The following is a 7,251-nucleotide window of genomic DNA, read 5'->3' on the forward strand; positions in this document are numbered from 1 at the left end:
AGTTGTCAATCACTGAGGCTGTGGTTAGGTCAACAAATCCCAACCTGGGAAGGTGGAAAGCCGAGCGAGGACAGCAGTACAGAGGGGGAAGGATCTTCAGCACCGCAACAGGCTGGAAGAGGCAGTGGGGTGGCAAAAGGGAGAAGGTAGGCCACACCAAACAGGCCCGCAACTGTTCCACGGAGCACCCCGCTTGCGTAAATCTCCCTTGCCAAGGGGTAGGTGTTCCGCAGTATGGCCCTTATTTGAGGAAAGTGCGGACGACAAAAGAGTAGTAGTTTGCAACCTGTGCCACACCAAAATGAGCTGGGGCGTGAACACTAGCAACTTCACCACCACCAGCATGATCCGCCACATGGCATCCAAGCACCGTAATAAGTGGGACAAACGCCTGGGTCCACAATCTGTGTCTGCGAGTCACACCACTGCCTCCTCTTCCCCTATGGTACGTGCTGGCCAATCGCCTGTCTAAGGCGCAGGCGAGGATGCCTACTGCCCTGCACCTGGACCTTCGCAAGCACCATCAGCGACCACATCCACTTCCCTGTCCGAGCGCAGCATCCAAATGTCATTACCCCAGGCATTTGAATGCAAGCGCAAATACCCAGCCACCCACAGGCCATAGCACTAAATGCGCAACTTTCAAAATTACTGGCCCTGGAAATGTTGCCATTTAGGCTTGTGGACACTGAGGCCTTCCGCAGCCATCCTGCGGTACTCTGTCCCCAGCCGCCACTATTTTTCAAGGTGTGCCGTGCCCGCCTTACACCAACATGTGTCCCGAAACGTCACACGTTCCCTGACTAACGCAGTTACTGGGATGGTCCACTTAACCACGGACACATGGACAAGTGCATTTGGCCAGGGACGCTACATTTCACTGATGGCACACTGGGTGAACATTGTGGAGGCCGGGAGCGAGTCATACCCTGGGATGGCACAGGTTCTACCGACGCCGAGGATTGCGGGCCCTAATTCCATCTCCAACCCCCACTTCTCCTCCTCCGCCTCCTCCTCCACTTCCACCTCAGAATTATCCGCGTGCAGCACCAGTCAGCCATCAGCCTACCGGAAGCAGTGTAGCACTGCAGTGGGGAAGCGTCAACAGGCTGTGCTGAAGCTGATATGCTTAGGGGACAAACAGCACACCGCCGCACAGCTGTTGCAGGCGCTGCAGCAGCGCTTTAACTTGCCAGATTACCGGCTGTTGTGCGACGCTGGAACTCTACGTTCCACATGTTGGCCAGGCTTTGTGAGCAGCAGAGGGCAGTAGTGGAATACCAGCTGCAACATGGTCGTCGCCTTTCCAGTCAGCTTCCGCTAATCAGAAGCGAGGAGTGGGCATGGATGTCTGACCTCCGTGAGGTTTTAAGAAACTTTGAGGAATCAACACAGATGGTGAGCGGCGATAATGCTATTATCAGCGTAACCATCCCACTTCTGTGTCTACTCAAACGCTCGCTGCTAACAATTAAGGACGACGCTTTGCATGTGGAAGAGGTGGAAATGGGGGAAGAAGACATTACACAGGGTGAGAGCCAGACCACCCTCCGTCTGTCTTCTCAGCGTGAATTGGATGATGAAGAGGAGGAGGAGCAGGAGACGGTTGCCTCCGCTACAGAGGGTAGTACCCATGGAAGTTTAATTCCATCTGTTCAGCGTGGGTGGACAGAAGAGGAGGAAGAGGATGAGGAGATGGACAGTCACCCTCCTGATGACGACAGCGAAGTCTTGCCTGTTGGGACTCTGGCACACATGGCTGACTTCATGTTATGCTGCCTTTCCCGTGACCCATGCGTTATATGCATTTGCCCACTGGTAGCCCGGGCCCTTGCCGTTGTGAAAGACGGATGTGTGCCTATACGCTGCTGTAATGTTGAGGACTGCAAGTTAACCGTCCCTGCAAACACCCTGCTGGCCAAAGTTTATATGTCCGAAGGGGGTATCGCTCGATGAAGGGGCTTTACGCTGCAGCCGGATAGGAGATCAGGCTGGACCTATGCTGTGGAGATCCATTCAAGGGAAACCCCGACAGCGGAGTGGAACGGTCGAGTGATCATGGCCCGTAAGGGGGTGGACTGCAGAACCCTGACCCCGGGGGAACAAAAGCTGCTGGAAGACACCCTCTGGGAATTTCAGGAGGCCTTCTCAAGACATGATGAGGACTTTGGGTGTGCTACTGCCATCGAACATGAAATCCCAACCGGCGATGCTGCGCCGATCCAGGAGAGTCAAAGTCCGTGGGCTGCTCCGGTAGTCTTGGTGCGGAAGAAAGATGGGAGTCTCCGGTTCTGCGTGGATTATCGGAAGCTGAATGCTCAGACCGTCCGGGATGCCTACCCCCTTCCGCGGATTGAAGAGTCATACTGGCAGGTGCCAGTGGCCAAGAAGGACAAAGCCAAGACGGCCTTCATTCTACCTATGGGACTCTACGAGTTCAACCGGATGCCCTTCGACCTCTCCAATGCTCCGGGGACATTCCAGCGATTGATGGAACACTGTCTGGGGAACCTCAACTTCGAATCAGTATTGATATACCTGGATGACATAGTAGTGTTTGGGGCTTCCTTTGAAGATCACCTCCAGAAGTTGCGACAAGTCTTGGGACGGCTACGAGACCATGGGCTCAAGATCAAGCCAAAGAAATGCCAGCTGTTCCGACAGCAGATAGAGTACTTAGGACATGTGGTCACCCAGGAGGGGGTAAAACCGGCCCCCTCAAGGTGGAGGCTGTTCAGAAGTGGCCCCGGCCTAGTACGCTACGGGAGGTACGGGCGTTCGTGGGACTGGCCGGCTACTACAGGAGGTTTATACCCAAATTCGCTCATCTGGTGGGCCCGTTAAATGAGTTGCTAAGAGGCACGACTGGGGGCCCAAACAAACGCCCCGTCAACTGGGGGCCCCAACAACAAGAGGCCTTTGAAGCGGTGAAAGAAGTGCTGACCAATGCCCCGATCCTGGCTTACGCGCATTTAATACCCCATTCCTGCTGTATACTGATGGAAGCCTACATGGTCTGGGGGCCGTATTGTCCCAAGTCCAGGATGGACGGGAGAGAGTCATCGCCTATGGGAGCCGGTCCCTAAGAGAGTCAGAACACAACCCTGATAACTATAGCTCCTTTAAACTGGAACTACTGGCACTGGTGTGGGCCATGACCGAAAGGTTTGCAGAATATCTGACTGGTGCAGAAGTGACCGTGATGACGGACAACAACCCATTGGCACACCTGGAGAACGGCAACGCCGATGCACTCTCTCGAGTTCCAGTAGGACAGTCGACTCAGAGAGCTGATGAGGAGTTAGAGGATACTGAAACTCCTGACCTTGGTCGCTTACCTCTGTTCCCGGATGTGGCACATTCAAGTGGGGTGGCGTCTGGAATGACGCTGATGCTGGGGAAAACATTGACTGATTGGGAGAGAGTCTAGGATAGCTGCCGGGATTTGTGGAAAGTGAAAGAATGGATTCGGAGCAAGATCTGGCCTAGGCCAGAAGAACGAGCCCTCCTGACCCCAGAGGGTCAGAAGTTGTTAAGGCAGTGGGACAAGCTGACATTTACCCAGGGCCTCCTGTGCCGGATCATATACTTACAGTCAGAGCTGCAGTACCGGCAACAGATTGTCATTCCCATGTCATTGGGACCGGAGGCCGCCAGGGAAGCTCATGAAAAGGGAGCTCATTTTGGGAGCGACAAAACGTTCAAGTGTCTCCAACGGCTGGTATACTGTCCAGATCTGGCCGACATGGTGGCCGCGGCATGTCTTAAGTGTCGATCCTGTGGGTTGAGTAAGAGTACTAAACAGCGGGCTCCTGTGCAGACCATCCGCACCTCAGCGCCCCTAGAACTTCTGATGATCGATTATGTACAGATTGGGTACTGTGCCCACCAGAGACCAAACCGCAGAGTTGGCCGCCGAAGCTGTCTGTAAACACTTTATTCAGGTGTTCGGGTGTTCACGGTGGATACATTCTGACCAGGGAGTGTGCTTTCAGGGTACTCTAATGAATGAACTGTACCAACTGTATGGGATTGAACGCTCCCGAACCACTCCATATCACCCACAAGGAAAAGGGGCGTGAGAACGCTTCAATCGCACCTTGCTTCAGATGCTGAGGACTCTGGAAGACAGTCAAAAAGCCCAGTGGCCCGCATACCTACCTGAGTTGATGTGGGCCTATAATAACAGAGTACACAGTACCACCGGATACTCTCCACATATGCTCATGTTTGGACGAGCCGGACGGGAGATTGAAGATCTCCACATGCCTAACCCGATGGAGCCCCCACCGAGAAGTACCACGGCATGGGTGCAGGAGCACCGCCGCCAGCTAAGAGCGGTACACAAGGTTGTGGGGGAGCGCCTGGGACAGGTGGTACACCCTAACCCAAGACCAGTGCAGAAAGATGGGTATGTCCCTGGTAATCGGGTGATGGTCAAAGCCAAACGGCCATCAGGGAAGTTGGATGGAAAGTGGGAGTTAGTTCCATACACGGTGAAGAGAAGGGTAGACCCCGCTATTCCGGTCTATGAGGTAGAGCCAGTAGGGACAGGGGGACCCTCACGGAACTTACACCGTAATATGTTGAGACGTTACAATTTTGATGAGCCGGTGTGCGTAGAGGGGGTGCCTCCTCACGCTCAGGGTATGGAGGAAAGTCCCTGTCACGAGGGTGTCAAGAGCCACGTCTGACTCCATTATACCCGGGGTCAGGAAGTCGCAGCGGGTGGCTGCGCGTTCGATGTACAAAGACAGTGCTGTTTCGTAATGGTAGCTTTCTGGGTTTGCCTTGCAATCCTTTTTGGCTCACTCAGGGATCCGTAGCTTCTCCTCCTCAGCTGTTTCTTGTCCAGCACTCCCAACCTCCTTATATTCCCCTCTCCAACTTCTCTGGTTGCCAGATATAGAGATTCCTGCCTGGACATCTCTACTGACCCACTGGAGCTGAGTAGCTGAGATCCCTGGTTGTTGTTCCAGAGTGTTACCCTCCAGATCCCTGTTGGGCCTTGGTGGTCTGCTGTTGTCGCCCACCTGGGATTATATGTTTGTCTGTATTGTCTGTCCTCTCCTTGGTGTTTTCCTCTTAGTGTCAGTGGTGCGGACTAGTGACCCCACCGCCCTGTTCATTACACAGGGCTCATCTTAGGGAAAGCCAGGGTTTAGGCAAGTGATCAGCGTACGGGTGAGGAACCCGTCTAGGGACGTCAGGGCAGTCAGGTGCCAGCCGCAAGGTGAGTCAGGGGTCACCACCTTTCCCTCTCCCTTGGACAGGTCCTTCCCATTTCCCTCCCTTTGCGTGACGCCGGTCATTACAGTCCCTCAGATGAGTAGAGGAGGAATGGTGGGCCGTCCCTGCTCAAGTGTCCACAGAGCAATCTGAGCAATCAACAGCTCCTTTCTTGTCAACTATGCCTGATGTCCCCAGTATTTCTGAAACCCCCAATCTGAGAAGGTCAGCGAGGCCCAATGCTGGTGTGCCTCCACAGCGTTATGCCCAGGATGAGTTTGTATGGGGAGAGTTGCTATTTCTGCATAATGTTTGTACTGAAGCACAAACATAGAAAAGGATTCTTTACGGTAAGAGCAGTGAGACTATGGAACTCTCTGCCTGAGGAGGTGGTGATGGTGAGTACAATAAAGGAATTCAAGAGGGGCCTGGATGTATTTCTGGAGTGTAATAATATTACAAGATATAGCTACTAGAGAGGGGTCGTTGATCCAGGGAGATATTCTGATTGCCTGATTGGAGTCGGGAAGGAATTTTTTATTCCCCTAAAGTGAGGAAAATTGGCTTCTACCTCACAGGTTTTTTTTTTGCCTTCCTCTGGATCAACTTGCAGGATAACAGGCCGAACTGGATAGACAAATGTCTTTTTTCGACCTTATGTACTATGTTACTATGTTACTATGTTACTAAACTGTCATTTGGCATTCCGGGCACTAGAGGCCACTGTTTTGCAGCTACAGCCAGCACACTCTGGGATTTGAATATGCAAAACAGATGATGACTCATGCTGATGACTCATGCTGATGACTCATGCTGTGTGTGCCAGACAGAGCAGGAAGTGGTGATCTGACATGATGGAAGGATTGTGCTGTGAGGGACTGAATCCGATTCCATCCTGGCTTGCAGATGGCCGGCAGTTAATAGACACTCAAAAGAAGGAGAGTAACTGTTATACCCTTACTGAATCCAGCTCTTTTGAAAGAGAGGTTGTCCCAGGAAGACCAGTTTAGTGTGTGGACAGAAGGCCTCATCATCAAGCAAGGCCACATGGTTGCTGAGAGGTTGATGGCCATCCCTGGTAGGCTGCATCCTCGGGCCCAGTACGGACGCAGGTCAGTGCACCCGGTTACGGATTGTAATATATTGCATGGCGCCTGAAGTAATAGAGACTAGCCTAGGCCTTGCATTAGTTAGTTAGTTAGATAGGATTATATCATTTTGCTAGGCTTTTCTGTACTGGACGTTATTGACTGGCAGGCTCTGCTGCGTCTGCCACCGGCTAGGGGTGTCCTCTGTAGCGGCACAGCACGACTTGCAGGCTCTGCTGTGTCCGCCATCGGGTAGGCCTGTCCAGTGGGCAGGGACATTGACTGTGGGTTCGGGATATAGCGTTTTTCTATTCATGTTTGCATTGTTTTGGTTATGTTTGTGATATTACTTTTTTTTTTTCTGTTCTTGAATATTAATCTGGTGTCAGTGTCGCTTTCCTTGTCTGTGACTTCGCTGTATCCTGGGGAGCCCACCCCGGTACACGGCTTACATCGGGACATGCTGTGACCCTTTTTAGCATGTACAAATCATGTGATCATGACCCTTCTCCACACATGACTTCCCTATCTCCCTCCCCCTTCTCCTCCTTTTTTTTATTTTATATTATATTTTATTTATTATTATATTATATAATTACACACCGCTGCGTGCCGGAAGGCAGAACGAGCAGTCCTGATTTACATCATTATTTGTTGCAATATCTGTATGGGTCCTGCGTGACCCCATGGAATGCTTGTTCAATTATTTGATGGCTATCATATGTTATATTTCAAAAATACTTAATAAAAACAGAGTAAACCTAAATAAGACTGCTATATTGTACATATAAGGCTCTGTTCACACGTGTTTTGGGCCTGCTGGTATTTCTCTGTGGTGCCGTCATTTTGCCTAATAAAAAGAGGCCTGCTGCATGTTTGCATTATAGATCAAGTCTTCAAAGCAAATATGATTATTGCCTAATTAGCACTGCCG

The sequence above is a fragment of the Bufo bufo genome, chromosome 9 (genome assembly GCF_905171765.1).
Source record: "Bufo bufo chromosome 9, aBufBuf1.1, whole genome shotgun sequence".
Taxonomy (NCBI): domain Eukaryota; kingdom Metazoa; phylum Chordata; class Amphibia; order Anura; family Bufonidae; genus Bufo; species Bufo bufo.